This window comes from Sparus aurata, chromosome 1, assembly GCF_900880675.1.
Source record: "Sparus aurata chromosome 1, fSpaAur1.1, whole genome shotgun sequence".
Lineage (NCBI taxonomy): Eukaryota > Metazoa > Chordata > Actinopteri > Spariformes > Sparidae > Sparus > Sparus aurata.
The window spans coordinates 19,270,804-19,286,409 of record NC_044187.1 but is presented as its reverse complement, the minus strand read 5'-3'; the positions used below and the strand labels follow the sequence as shown (position 1 = coordinate 19,286,409).

General features: G+C 42.7%; 1 protein-coding gene across 7 annotated transcripts in view; it reads left to right on the top strand.

The window, feature by feature from the left end:
• The first annotated feature begins 1,643 nt into the window (after positions 1–1,643).
• Positions 1,644–15,606, top strand: part of apbb2b (amyloid beta (A4) precursor protein-binding, family B, member 2b) — a 49,461-nt gene continuing 35,498 nt past the window's right edge. For 2 of the 7 annotated variants that reach the window (XM_030416346.1, XM_030416292.1), the window contains exon 1: positions 1,645–1,864. The gene's annotated coding sequence lies outside the window, so the exon portion shown is untranslated. Of the gene's footprint in view, positions 1,955–2,120; positions 2,411–15,606 lie in introns of those variants that run through there. The other 5 variants (XM_030416328.1, XM_030416337.1, XM_030416318.1 and 2 more) reach the window with 5 other exon arrangements.

The following is a 15,606-nucleotide window of genomic DNA, read 5'->3' as shown; positions in this document are numbered from 1 at the left end:
TAAAAAGTAACCTGTGTGTTTTCATGCACGTTGCACATCACTGGTTATGTTTTCTTAATGTCCCACCTTTCTCATACATCTAGCTGGACCTCTTTGTTGGATTATCCTGCTTCAAAAGTTTAAACAACAATTACTTAGTGGTTTTGCACTTTAGGAACATTAACCAGCCTACAAATTATGTACACAGTGTTGCCAATTATTTTTCGAAGCAGAGGAGTGGCTTACACTCTGTTTAATCGTTTTATCCTTCTAGGCACCAATTGCTCTCCGTACAATTCTGTATGCTTTGAAAATCATCTTGCAGAGGCTTGAAAGTTGCTCAAAGGTAATTCAATTACCTACCTCATATACAATTCCAGAGTGGCCAATAATAAAATGCTATACACCATTAAAGTGCTCTGGGACTGTGGTGTGATTAGATTTGACGCAGCTCTGTTTTCTGCAGGGAGAATGGAGGATGAATGCACTTTTTAAAAAATATAATATTTACTGCAGCCTATTTGATTATATTTACCACAGGGGCAGGAATTCCACGTAATGCATTTAGCCTATTAAGGCTTGATTACTGCCAGGTTTATGTGAAAAGCAAATGCTGTTGGATTACATTTCCCAAAACAGTAGATTGACTCATTTCACCCTAAATGCTTTTTTTTAGTTGTTCCTTTGCAGAAATGTTCAGTTGCAGCCATACTGAATGCAAACAAATGCTGCCATTTAGCTTTGTATTGTTCGGGTTGCAGTTATCCGTGGACAAGAGATGGTAGAGGAATCAGATTTGAATATGACTTTATTATCCATACATCTGTTCATTCATTACAAACTTATAGAAATGTATACTGTATCTCTGGGCTTATGTCTTTGTTGGTGGCAACATGTTTGTTTTTTAAACTATGAAACTGCCGTATTGATTATATGATGTTGTGTTCAAATGCCCAGTGTGAATAATTAGATTTTTCTTTTTAAAGGTATTTCAACCTGCCATCTGACTAGAAAAACGAGAAGATGACTGGCTGCTGTATCTAACACAATGTAGGCAAAAGTTGTGTCGGGTGCTCTCAGAAACAGGAGAAAAAGGGCGAGTCCAAAGGCAATCCAGGTGTTCCAAAAATGAAAATATAAAGAAATGAGGCAGGAAACATGAAAAAGGCTTTATTATTGTGGCTAAATCATTTAAAAGAGCCAACATGTTTTGACCGTCAGATTTTCATCAGGGCACCACAACTAAAGCCACCTGACCACTTAGATTTTTAAAGAAAAAAATTAGTTAGGTATCTCAAACCATATTTTCTTAAAAAGATAAAGCTACAAAATGCAACATTGTCACCTTGATAGGCTACAAAAGTCATCTAATGACAGCTAATCATTAATTACACAATTACTACACTACCCTCCTGTGTAACAACATTCATACTACGATTATTTGGAATTTGTGGAAGTCCAAATACCTCAAATTTTTTACATAAAGGGGCACTATGTAGTTTGGAGAAGAAATTCAAACTCAACAATATTAATGAGGTAATAATAATACAAATCCCAGAACACTCATTTACGTTCACAAACGTCCTCCATTATAACCACCTTTTCTTTGATTAGCTGTAGCCAGAGGCAGGATAAAGTCGTGACATTACACAGAGGAGAGGAGGGAGTGTTAAAGGGGGGGAAAAAAAAGAGGAGCAGGCAGAGAGGAGCGTTTGCTTCCGGAGCAGCGTCCCCCGATTCCCCCTGTCGGAGACCAGCGGCATCTGGGAGGGGAGGAGAAACAAGAAACCAGGAGGGGAGGAGAGGGAAAAAAAAAATAAAGACAGGAGCGCAGCACAGCGAGGAGGAGGACGAGCACACACACACAGCACTGGAGACAGAGGAGGTGAGTGATGTTGTGAGCTGAGCATTATTTGTGTCGCTTGAGCGCAGCAGGAGGGAGTCGGCTCTCCTCGGTGTCGGTCTGAGCGGAGACGTGAGTAACTTTCCATGTTCTTCAGGGGCGACGCGGTGCTTTGGCATCCGAGGGCCCCGCTGTGTTGCAAACAAGTCGGGGGAAGGTGGAGCAGGGGTGAGGGAGAGAAGGGGAGACTGGGAGTCTGCGGCGGCGGATGGGTGGTGGTGGGGGCATTTATTTACAGGACCCAGTGTGTGCTCCTTTTGAGTGTGTTGTGGTGGATTGAGCTGTGCCGTGATGGCTGAACGAGCCCTCTCCTGAGTGTTGATGAACACGAGCCCTCACGCAGCGGTGTCGCGAGCAGCCAGCCGTTGAGCCCCGCTCCGCCTCTAACGTTAGCTCCGCCGCCCCGTTAGCCGTTTACCGGGGACAAAACGCTCCAGTGTGGAGACAACAGAGGTGTAAAGTAACATGTCTGTATCCTCACACGACTCCTGAACCCGTGCTGTCTACTCGTAGAGGGCCCATGAGCAGGTATGTTGTCAGTAAACTGACAAGCGGTCGGCCATTCATGAGAAGTTAACCAGCTAACTAACTAGATGTAACGTTAAAGCAAAGCGTTTCACTTAACACCTCCACAGGCTAGTAGCTAGTTATCTACGCATTTATTACTGTGGTTTAAGATGGTAATGCGTGTCATAATCTCTGAAATATGAACTGAGATTGATCCTACACTCCTGTAGGTTAGTTCTGCTCACTTATTCAAACTTGGTAAGTCGGAGAAACCAGTCTGGATGCAGCTAGTACGTCTTTCTTCCATCATCCATTTACACTAACTTACTCAGATTGCGTTAGATATGGGTGCAATACAAGTCAAATGTGTCGCATTCACAAAACAGAATGTCACAGAACTAAGTAAACAATCACGTAAAACACTAAAATATCCCAAGCTAGTTTTGAGTAGTGTTTACAGGCCAACCTGTTTTAATGAATATGAAGTCAGAATATCTGAAACCTGTTTATTCCATCTCGTGAATGGTTCACTGCATGGGTGAAATATAACAATATAATATCCGATGTCCTTCGCAAGGTGTTCGTAGTTTTAATAGATGTTACCAAGTAAAATAAAGGCCTTTAAATGTTGCACAAATCCTACACTGTGCCTTGGATTGTTTTTGAAGGAGATCTACCGTTTTTATGTTGTTTTGATCCAAAATCACAATTCACCCATGCAATGAGCCCTTCACAAGATGGAATAAGTGGAGTACACCTGAAGTTACCAAAGAGCACCTGTATGTGATCACCAGAAAGACCCAACAGCACCATACCCTTGTCTTCACAGTAAAACCGGTACTTTTGTCTAATAGATCAATATCCAAAGATATGTACATTTTCTGTCATATAAAACAGTGAAAAGTATCACATCTCATAGCTAGCACCAGCAATTGTTGGGCGGTTTTGCTGCACCATTTCCTTCAAAACAATCAATCTATCATAAGTACTGTTGACTTTTGATTTTCTGTCAGTTGACTAATTGGTCAGCTAATTGTTTCAGCAGTAGAAGCCTGACAGGTCAGTTTATGTTGTTCTTCAGTTTCCATTGGGCTATTTTCATTATCAGTGCTGATTGTCTTTATGATTAACTGACCTTGTTTAATTTCTAAAATGTCAAAAGATTGTGAAAAAGGCTTGTCACACTTTCCCAAGTGCTTCTTTTGTTAAACCGACCCAAAGACTCTTAACTATCAATAATGATAACTAAAAGCAGCAATTCCTTCCATTTAAGAATCTGGAACCAGCAAATGTTCAACATTTTTGCTAGAAAATTTACTAAAATCATTAATCGCCTGTCAAAACAGTGACTCATGCCTGTATGTGTCTTGTCCCGTGTATGTCTCTATGCTGCTGAGCTGCAGTTGAAGTGATAAAGAAGTTAATTGTGAAACAAACAAGCATAAAGGAGGCTATTCTCCTGACTTGCGCACATAACATGTAATAGTCTGCTGCTATAGGCCATGCAGACCCCCGGGGATGAGGCTGCAGCTTGTATAGGTGCATGGTGCTGGCTGGACACGCAGAGATAATCGTTGCCAGCCTTGTTCTGGAAGTTTCTGCCAGGCCCTTGAGATAATATGCCTGTTTGTTTTATAAAAACATGGAGCCACTTAATGGCTTGTTTATGTGGCCTGATTTAAGGAATCTAGAGAACGATGCGGATAATAGTCCTATTATATTTTCTTGAAGATAGAGAGGGCAGAGATAGGGTTCAGAGATGTGCTGATCATGTTAAATTCACTTGCTGGTTGGCTTTCACAAGGATGTGTAGTAAGAGCATGTGAAACAGTTCCTGCAGTATATCATGTGTGTTTTTGTGGAGGAGGAGGGAGCACTAGTTGTTGACAATAACATGAATTACCAGAGGACCTGTCTGCTGTGTTTGGAGCACCCCACTGAGGTTTTTCTCCCTGACGTTTCCCTTACGGTGTATGTCTCTCATGCATTTCTTTTGCATCACATTTGCATTGACGCCTATGCAACTCATACGTGTCAGAAGGCATAGTTCTCCAACAAGCAAAATGAACGAAACCTGTGTTAATGCCATGTTTTGAATGTGAAAACCTTCTATTTTCCTACTGAGCGTAAACACTTTGATGGTAAACAGCCAGCAATCACTATTTTCGGCAGCGGTTGTGGTGATTTATGACATTTACGCTGCGGCATTGGTTTGACTTGATTAGCTCAATCCACAAGAATGAATGTGTCACTGGCTGTACCACCAGAGTCGAAATGGTGCACTGTCATCCTCGCTCCTTCTCTGTCACTGCCTGCCTGCTTTGCCTCCCTCCCTCTCTATCCTTCCAGCCTCCTTACCCTGCTGGCTTGCTCTTCATCCTGACCTGGCCCTGGTCTGCAGTCTGTGCGCTTGTGTGTGTGTAGGTACATGATGTCATTGCTAATTGCTTAGGGCTCTTGAGCTGTTAAGTTGGTTTATATTCTGCCCCTCTCCCCCTTTCTCACTTCATTACTCTTTCCCTCTACTCTCCCTCCCTCTGTAGCATTTCTATACAACATCAGGAGTTGCTGAGTATGGAAAAAGTGACTTGGACATTTATGGGCTGAGTTTTTGGCCAAGCACTGCAGACTGCTCCGGTGTGCTTATGTGTGCGTATTTGTTTAGCTTTGGTGTGATGAAAGTGCTTCAGTTTTCAAGATGGCTCCTCTTCTGCAGAGGTAGCTTCTGTCACCTCAATGAGACACAAAATAAAGAAGACACACATGCATTTAACCATACTCTGCACAGTATATAGTTTTAGCTTTGACATCACAATGTGCACATGCACACTAGTCACACTGAGGTCCTGCAATGTCAAGAAAGACAAATTAACTCATACATGTCACTTTTTTGCAGTTTCTTTCAAAAGCAAAGCGGTACAGTTGTCATTTACCAGGACTAACTTCTAGAGAAGTCACTATTTATATCAAATAACATAGTCCGATTTAAAGATGTAATTTGTAAGATATGGACAGAGTTTTTTCAAAACCTACAGAAAATGAACAGATATTATCAACAGAGCATAAGAAACAACGGTGCTGACGTTATGTCATAGATGTCTATATACTGGGTTGCAGTGACGTCAACTGACGTTGGTAGGCTATCCAGCTAGCCCAAACCTGTCCTGTCTCATAATACCACTGTAGACAACTCCATGTATCTGCCATCTCTTACTGCGATACATTAACAAAAATCAGCTTACAAAATGTCAAGAAATTATTGCTTCTATTTTCCTTCACTAAACAAAAAACTAAAACTGTTCACCCTCTGATTTTAAGTCTCTGTCTTTTATGGAACTAAGACGGGCTTAACACAACATCAAACACGCTTCACTGATCTCGACATAAACCTAATAAAACTCACCACAGACTCAACACAGTTTTGGTTTTATAGGTCTTGGATGTATCAGATTTGTTTTGCTTGTGAGTTACATGCAGGTTCTGCATGCTTAGAGAACCACAATCATTCTTCATTAATTTATTCAACAAAGCAGCACCTGCTTTGGTTGATTGAGTGCACTCAAATAAAATGCAGTCCCCTACAAAATCATCTCAGTCATTCTTGAATGAATGTGTCTTTCCAAATAAAGTTTTTTATATTGCAATATATATCACCGAAAACCAAAATATTGCAGTTAATACTGCAATATGGTGCAGCCAGAGTACACAGCGCACATCTACAGGGATAAAAATAGCTATTCAGTCACGTAAGCTGTCACCTTGTGAAGCTGTGACCATGACAGATACCCAAAAATACCTCACAATATCTTAGCTAGCCCTAAAGTGCTCTGCAGATTGGATGCAATTATGTTGGCTACGCTATAAATGTGTACGTGTGTGGTGTTGGGACTTTCTTGCCTTGCAGCACCAACCTGTTAGTCTGTGTGTGGTCGAGGTCACACACAACAGCTGATGAGACGGGATGGTGAAAGTGTGCATGTGCACACATGCTTGTGTATGACTGTGTGTCTCTGCGTGGGTGTGTGTGAGCAATCAGATAAAAGAGTACAGAGATCTGTTATCGCCACCCTGCTTCCCCTGTGAAACAATACCACTGGGCTGCCCTTGACCAAACTGGGGTGGTGTGGTGTGTCTGTATGTGTGTGTGTGTATGTGTGTGTGCGTGTGTGTTGACCAGATTGGACAGATGAATGATGAATTAAGGACAGCAGAGAGAGTAGATTCATCCCAGGCTGTCAAGTTGGCGGGATAAGCAGCCTGCAACTTGTTTGTGTGTATTTATGCGCGACGCGGTGGTCGAGGAGGCTGCATGTGTGTGTTGTCAATCTTTTTCTCGATCTCATTCTCTCCACTTTCTCTTTCAGCCCCCTATCGATGCCTCTCAATAGGGTTATTGTGCCCACTGTCAGGCAGGCTTCAGTGTGTGTGTGCGTGTATCTGTGCATTGTTGTTGCAGGGAGCAGACAGCCGTGAGGTGTGTTTGAACAGAGAAGGAGCACAGAGGCCCTGTTCATCCTGTAGGGTCTGAAACTGAATGATAGGGCCCCCTTTCTCTCTATCCGTCTGTCTCTCTGTCTATCTGTCCGTCTCACTCTTCCTCTCCCTTTTGACAGTTTTCCAGCCACATGCTTGATCCTTCTTTGTTTTCTTTCTGTGTGTGTGTGTTGTGTGAGTGCTGCAGTGTTTTGTGTCAGCTCCCGGCAGCCCTCACTGATCGGCTGTCTTCTTGCTGTCAAGTGCCTTGTGATTGGATCGTCAGTATGCATGTTATTCTGCCTACAAATTACCTGTGGAGGCAGGCGAGGAAGGACAAGTTTTCCACTTTTAAAGGGAACACCACGCGCAGGCACAGATTTACACGCGCACACACACATGTATTTCTCACTCTTTTGTTTATATGTTTCTGTTTCTGATGTTGTCTTTTCCACATCGTTGCACTTTCACACGAACACCCCTCATCACTCCCAGTTCAGCTGCATAAGGGTTTTCTGCCTCTCCCTCCTCCTGACCTTCCTCTCTTACTCTCTGACTTTCAAACACACACACACACGTCGTCATACACTTTGAACGCGATGAGAGAGGCTGTAAAGGCCAAAGCCTCAGGTGCCTGTTTAAGTGGCCATCTACAGCGTGTTTAAGGTTTTCTGCAAAACAAGGATTGATTCGGGCGCGATAGTCTGTACTTGACTTCTCGTATTTTTTCCATCCTTGCTGCATTTATCAGGAAACCCTTGAGTGAATAGACAGATGTCTAAGCAGGAAACTCAATGCATGTAGGAGCAAGAAGCCATGGGTAGTAGTGCATGCCAAGTGAAATATTTGCAGCACACTGATAATTAGAAAGCATGCAGTATGGTATTTGAAATATCTCGCATGCCGTTACCGTTATGCCTCCATGGATTAGCAACTGGTCGATGTAATTTTTGTGCATGTTCCACTAACAAATGACAATAATTAGCACCTGAACATAATAAACTGGGTGTGTGTAATTGTTCTTGCAGTTATCTTTGGATTCTCTCTTCATGTTTGGGTTGTTGTGCTACTTTTGGTGTTGCTTTTCAGGCCTAAAGCTCTTAAACTTCTTCAGTTGGTTTTCATTTGCATCTTCTAAAATTTCTGTGATTGTGACATCGAGGCAACTTGCTGTTCATTGGTGAGATCAGTCAAAAGTTGTTATCATTGGCAAATAAGATCTACAGTATTTAACGCCTGTCATGATATGCGTCTGACATCAAAAGTGTAGTTCAGTCCTTTTCAGCCCATTTTTAACTTGAGACATACTTCAAAAACGAAATATTTTTTGCTTGCTCTACAGTCTAGTTGAGCTGGGACAAATAACTGATGTAGTGATACATTGCACTGTGGTTTCTTGCAATACATTATCAATACACTGGCACTAATGCAGATTGCAGCTTGCTTTACTGCATACATTTCAGTTAAAGAGCTATTCTGCTTTCTGCCACATCAGCCTTTCTGCTTCTTTATGGCTGTTTTACATCTGAACAGCAGCACGTGTATAGGTTACATGCTGTTATGTATGTGTTTGAAAGGCTCAGACTATATGCATTTCTACACTGAAGTTAATAAAATCAGTATACAATAAATAAATAAATGCATTTTTACCTCCACCAGGTAGGTTGCTGTATGTTTTTACCCGTGTCAGTTTATTGACTGGTTGGTTGGTTTGTTTGTCTGCAGGTTTAATCAAAAACTACTGAACTGATTTCCACACAACTTGGATGGAGGATTAACTTTGGGTGCAGATACGGGTGAAAAGATGCATACAGGAATACGTTTCTTTAACATTGAAAGATTAAGCTTTTTCAACATTTTTGTTTATGCTAATGAAATGATCTTGATGAAAATAATGAGACATATTTAGATGGCTGGTATCTATGAGTGGGTAGAATTTGATGCTGATAAAGGGGACAGTTGGGCCTTCACAAGTTCATGCTCTTTCATTGTGATGAATTGTTGCTTTTTCGTCTTTTACATCATTGCAAACCGAATATCTTTGGATTTTAGACTGTAGAACAAGCAATATGAGGATGTGGGCTCTACGCCTTGATGTTCTAACAATGAAGGAACTTTTCCTGCCATTGTAAAACTAACCAGAAGTAAACTACCTGATGCATATCATCTTGTGATCAGTTTAGTTAAAAGATGACAGCCTAAGCATTTTCTGTGTGATATACTGTAATACCGCTTCTTCATTTCGTGAATGGTTGATGTCTCATTTCACAGTGTACTTATTTGTCCGTGTTAGTGCGCTTCTTTTTTCCTGGTGATGTGGCTCTATAAAACACTGCAGCAAAGCTTAGTCTGCTCACTAAAGCTTTTACAGGCTAAGAAGAACTTCCCTTCTTCCCCTTCTGTTGTAACAATCAACCCTCAGGGGCCAGAGTCTGGGAATTGTATGAAACTCATTCCTCTGTGATGAATGCACAGGATGACAGCTGATAGGAATGTTGAATCATGATCACAGCCACTGTGGTGATTTGGGTTCCTGACCAGAAAAGTTCGTCACATTTACATCATATCCTGTGGTGGGTTTAATAAAAAGTTAACTTGTGTGGTAAGGATGTGATGCAACCTTGCTCTAATTCTTATATTGTGATTCACAAAACTGTAATAGCATTAAAACGTTTTATTAGGGTTTTGTGTAATTAAACAGTGTAACATTGATAAACCACACAAGTACTGGAATTTGCCTCTTGGCTTTGCGCTGACTTGGCAAACCAAGTGGAGAGTCAGTCTTCTTGGCCCTGTGAGTGTTTGCTCCAAACAGTGTTGGTGCAGTGCTGGTCCACCAGCCGTGGTTAGCTAGCTGTATCATCCCTGACCAAAACCAGTGGCTGTCGGAGAAGAAAGCTCTGTTAATGTTGTGAAACAACAACGACAACTTCCAGTGGTAGAAAGAAGGAGAAAGAGACGGCCATTGTGTGAGAGTAAGAGTGGACAAGAGCGAGGGAGGGGTTGATTTAAAGCACTGGAGAGGGGAGCAATCATTGCAGTGGTGTCTGTGGTTCCTTTGGCAGAGATGGGACATTCCTTTTCTGATGAATCACTCTCTCTCTCTGATCGGTTTTCTCTCCTGACATCTCTTGTTCTTACGCCGGCACCCTTCTCCCCCTACCCTCTCATTTTCTGTCTCTTCTTCTTACCATCTTACCCTTTTTGACAGAGTTGTTTTAAGTAATAAGTCATAATCAGACCAGCCTATGAGGCTGTGCTATCACTACAATCTTGGGACATTATCGTGGTGCAGCCTGCCACAGGCTTCCTAATGAAATGTAAGATAACAAGGACATGTTGAACTCTCACACAGACACAGCCTGAGTAAGAGCTGTGTCGTTTGTGTCTAGACTTCCCTGTCCTCTCGGATGTCCTGTCACATCTCAGCTATATATAGGATACCCAGTCTCACTGCTCCTGCCCCTCGCCTTGGATCCGGCAGGCTTTTTGTGCATGTGCTCGCGTGTCTGCCTGTCTGTGTGTTTCCACTGAGAAAGGGGGAAGGGTTTTTAATATACACGGCTGGCCTTCATCGCTTCTGTAAAAGACGAAAGAGAACTGTAGCGCATGCAATCAAGCAGAAGAGAGGCAGAAGCTCTAAAAGCTCTCATAAGAATAAAAATAAGAATCACTATGAATTGTGTTAGATAGTTGTCTTTGCTGATGAGAGAAAAAAATGTGGTACTAATTGTAAAATCATAACAGTACCCATAAACAAAAATGTGAATAACAATTTGTTTATTCCTCTTAAAATGCTGATCACACCCTTGAAACAGTGAGAAGATAGAAAAAAGAACAAGATAATCTTGAGTCTTATTCCAGATAACAACCAAGGTGATCGCATCGCATCATTTTCAGACAGTCAGCTAGAAGGGCGACAGTATCAGATTCTTGTTGGCACTAGCTCTAGTGTGCGACGATCACCATGTGTGAGCTGCTGAAAGACACAGTCCAGTAGCTTGCAGATGTGTCACTAACGCCTGCTGGATATCTCGCAGCCTGAACATCTGGGTTACAGAGGGGTCGGGAGCTACAGTCAGTCTCTTCCCTGCTGTCATCAGCATCAGCTCTCTGAACCCAGTCTTATCATGCATCTGTTTGTATGTAGCAAGCACCATAATAGCTCATAGTCTCTACCGGAGTACATACACACAAGCATTACAGTATTTGCAACCATGTCATCTTGGCTAAACCTCAATACGAGCAACCAGTTCTACGTTTTCACAGCAAAAATAATCTTTGCTGCCTGTGAATTATAATCCATCGTCTCACCCATATGCACTTCTTTTGCTTCTTTGTTTATTCGCTGCAAATCAGCGCACAAACAACTTGGACTTCATCATGTCTCGCCTGCATGGTTTTGTGATATGTGACCCCCTGTCGCTGATCAGTTACGTAGTACGCTAACACAAGATCTGCAAGACCGATAATAAGACAGAAAGCTTTGTAGTTTTGGACAGTATAGTGATTTGAAAGTCATGTTGTGTGGCCATGGTATAGAGTGAATAACGGCATCACCAGGTGTTGTCAGTCAAGTTTTCAATGTCCAACATGACCTACCAAAGGTTTTGTCCAGTGTGACAGACTCCTGGCTAGCAGTACCGTATGCAGCAGGAGACGCTCTGTGGCGAGCTACGATTTTATAACTAGCAGGACACTTCTTATTTCTCTGTTTGAAAAGAAATATATGAGATTCTTGCAGGCTGTCAGAAGAGTTTAGTGTGTAGGGGCCATACTGTAACTGGACAGAGGTTGTGGGTATTTATAAAAAAGATTTTTGATAAGAAACAGTTAGACCACTTGGGTACGATAAATAAAAAAACAGACGTGGCTCTTCTTGTTGTCTGTCTCTTCTCCTGGCACTGCCTGTTGCCTTCAACATTACATCCAGGAAAGAATTGCGGTCTCATTACGGCGAAGTTGCGCTGGCTGCACGACTGGCCCATGTGCGTTCCAAAGAAGCAGCAGGCTTTAAGGGCTGAAATGGGACTTCCCTCCTCTCCCTGTGTGTTTTGCTAGTTGTCAGTGTGTTCTCGGTGTACACTTTTTCCCCTCCCACGACCTCCCCTCACCCACAGGAAAGAGAGGCTGGGTGAAGTAGGGAGGAAGAGGGCCGGGAGGTGGGGGGGCCTGGGAATGGGGGAGGGGTTAGAGCAGATTCCCTCCCGAGTTTCCCAAATCCAGGAAATCGTCTCTTGGCTTCTGTTTCTGAAATGTTTCTATTCCACGTCACAGGATTTCTATGTGCGTGAAACCCTTGAATCTCCTGTCACCCCCAGTAGAGTTTCGGCTACGTTAGCCGGAGCTATTAACGTCCTGTGTCACAGTCAGGAAGTGCCGCAGGTAAATAAGTAACAAGATATGTGCTCTGCTCTCTGTCACAGGTGACACATTTTTATTTAAGTGTATGTAGTGTATATATAAAGACCACTCACTCTCACCTTTGTTTGTATTTAATTTGCCCTCTCCATTGTGGCGGACCTTAGTTTGCTAAGGGTCAGTGAATGCATCGTGTACACACATGCCTTCACAAAAGGTCATCATTCACCTTTATTACCATGGTGTGTGTGTGTGTGGGCACTGTGTGTTCTGTCTGCTCCTTTGTTGACCAATTAGAAGTTGTGTTTTTTTTTTTTTGCCCCCAGTCGCCCTGACCCACCCACCCAAAGAAGAGACATGCCTGAGATTCTTTGGCACACCCTGGAAATTCCTCACTGTTTTCCTTTCTTTTGTGGTCATTTTCGCCTCCTGCTCTCTCACCCATGGAAACCGCACCAGTGGAAAATGATACCTTTAGCTGTATGCGTACAGTACATTGAGACGTTCACACACACAAACAGGGAGACTCTATAAGCGCCGGAGTGTACTCTAAACTCTGACTATACAAGAGGAGTTATGGTGAAGCTATTTCTGTTTGTCCTTCATACTCACTATACACGGCTGCTGCAAGGACGATGTATGGCCATGGGAGCACGCTCAAGCCACAGGGCTCTCTATCTGCGAGCAGTGTCTGTGTGTGTTTGTCTGTACACAAGATTGTTTGTTTAAGCTGCAACCTCAGTCAGAGTGTCACTTTTTCTCTGTTATTTCCCGTTATTGACAATACAAGGATGCACGCACGCACGCACACACACACACACACACACACACACACACACACACACACACACACACACGGGGCCTCATTGCTTCCCTTCTGCTGTTATTCTGGAACCAGATTCTGTGGATGGCCATTGTTTTCTTCCCTGCTCCTTCCTTGCTAGAGTGGACACACACACACACACACACACACGTACGCACGCACACAGTGTGCTTGGGGAAATATATCAGACTGGACCAGTCAACGGCTGTCTGTTAGCTCTGTGGCGGGCTTGATTGATGTGTGTTTTTTGGTGTTATTCCACCAACTATAGCCTCTTTCATCCATCATGAACTCGCTAGCAACTGCAAAATATTTGGGTTACTGCTCACTTTTGATATTAGATTACTAAGAATAACCATTATAAACATACCCTGTATAAGAACCTCACGACGAATGTAGCTCAAAGTGCGTAACTAAAAGCAGAAAAGAGAAACAAAAACATGAAAATGGTTTAGAAAAACAGTAATACTTTGTAGACATATTTTTAAAAAGTAGAAACGAAAATGAATTAAATAAAATTTCTTTTCTAATATATTTTTTTGGAACTTTAACGACAGTTTTTTGAAATTGAAAAATGCTGCATTGCCACTTTTCTTATGACTGTGGTTCCGATCAACTAACAACCCTGCTCTTGGGGATCTGAGACAAATAGGCACATAAAACAACTGGAAGCCTGCAATGCAGGCTGGTCCAAAGCCATTTAGAGCTGTATAGAGCTTAAAAATCAATTGTGATTAATACAGGGAGTGAGTGTGGTTCAGCTTTATGTGCTTAATTTTTTGGTTTGCTCAGGAGTGTAGCATCAGAATTTTGAAAAAATTTTAAGCCACTCAAAAGGGCATTGGCACAGATAATGTAATAGTATAAAGCATAACGTATGACATAGTGGTTGGAATGTGTAGAGCTGTTAGTGTCAGTTATGATTATATATGTCTTAAGTTAGCAGTGTTGCTAACTCCCCAGCCTTGTAGTGGAAGTAGTTTGCAGCTGGACCCGGCCTTCTCTGCAGCCAATGAAAATAAAGCCAAAGAAAGATCTGGGAAGATTGCCTGCTATTGTACAGCTGGCTTACACGCTTGCATCCTGATCCAAAAGTTAGAAAAACACCCAGTTGCCTTTTCTATTCTGCGTGCCTTGCCTTGTTGACAAGAATCCATCCATTTTGTTTTTTCGATGGCCCGGGCGTCTGACTGTGACGGTTCTGCTTTGTTGTCAGTCTTTTTTGGTAACAGATGGGGTTTCTCACGAACAGAGGGGGAGACAAGACCAGGAGGGGGGAAGAGTGGTAGTAAATCAGAGTTGTAGAGAGAAACGGGTGGTTTTATGAGAGTTTACAGACCATCTTCACTTTTAATGAGAAAAGACAGCAATTCTCTTCTAGACAAAGGAACAAGGGGGAGAGGTGGGGCGTGAGAGGTGGAAGATGAATGTAACGGAGGCCAGGAGACAGAGAGGAAATGGGCAAGAAAATGGGATAACGAAAAGAGGTAAAAGTCAAGTGGGATTAGCAAAGTAACTGGAATGGCGAGAAAACCTTGAGAAGGATGGGCAGGAAGGAGGGATGGGAGGCCTATCAAACTGTTGGCACATGTCGACTTGGCATATGAATTTAAGAGCTGTCTCTGCCTCGCTTGGTCCCGAAGCTGGTAAACTTTGGTGGTTGCACACGCGTTAAGCGAAAAAGAAACAGTGAGAGCAGTGGAGCGTTTGCAGCTGCTCCCTTCATTCTTGCTGGAGCCAGACCCTCAAACATAACTATGACACATGCACACACACGTACAACAGTGCACACTTGGTGGGTTGGCCAGTAGGTCAGATGCCAAAGGTCACTGTCATGCTGTGACACATCCTAGATCTTGTTACCTACCCCCCTTGATGTGTGTTTTTTTCTGTCTGTGTGTTTGTGTCTTTGAGTCTGTCTGCGTCTCGGTTTTTGCCTGTGCATTTAACTGTTTACAAGCGAATCCATGTGGAAGGCTCATATTTACTCTTGATGTGTGTGTTTGTGAAGAAGTGTTTGTCTCTGTGTGTGCCGCCCTGTCCACATAGGGGGGCCTGTAATTATACAGGGCCCCCTAGTCCACAGCAGAGGACAGTAGGGAGCCCTTCATGGCTGCTGGGGCTCCAAAATGCTGCTATGATCAGTGTCATTCCCTCCAATTTGAAGCCATATCCAGATGTATTGGGGTGTATAGTTTCAGTGCAGCTGAACTGTAGCTCCACCCCAGTATGAAAACTTTACATTTCATGTGTGTCTGTATGCAAAAGGAATTATATGGCAGCTTCAGAGCGGTCTGTTCTGACAGTGACACATTTTTGTTGTTTTGGCCCCCCTCCAACATGCAATGAGACAATCACTGATGTTAAAGTTGTAACTTTAAAGGGCAACTCCACTAATTTTACACATCAAAGTGTGTTTACAGATCGTAGGGAGTACTACAGCACATTTGTATGAAGCAAAGACTTGGCAGTGGCTCCTGAGGGAGCTAAAAGAATTCTGATTAACTGCCTCATATCAGTGTTAGTTCGGGTTGAGAAATGAAAAAAAAATCTGGGTGTG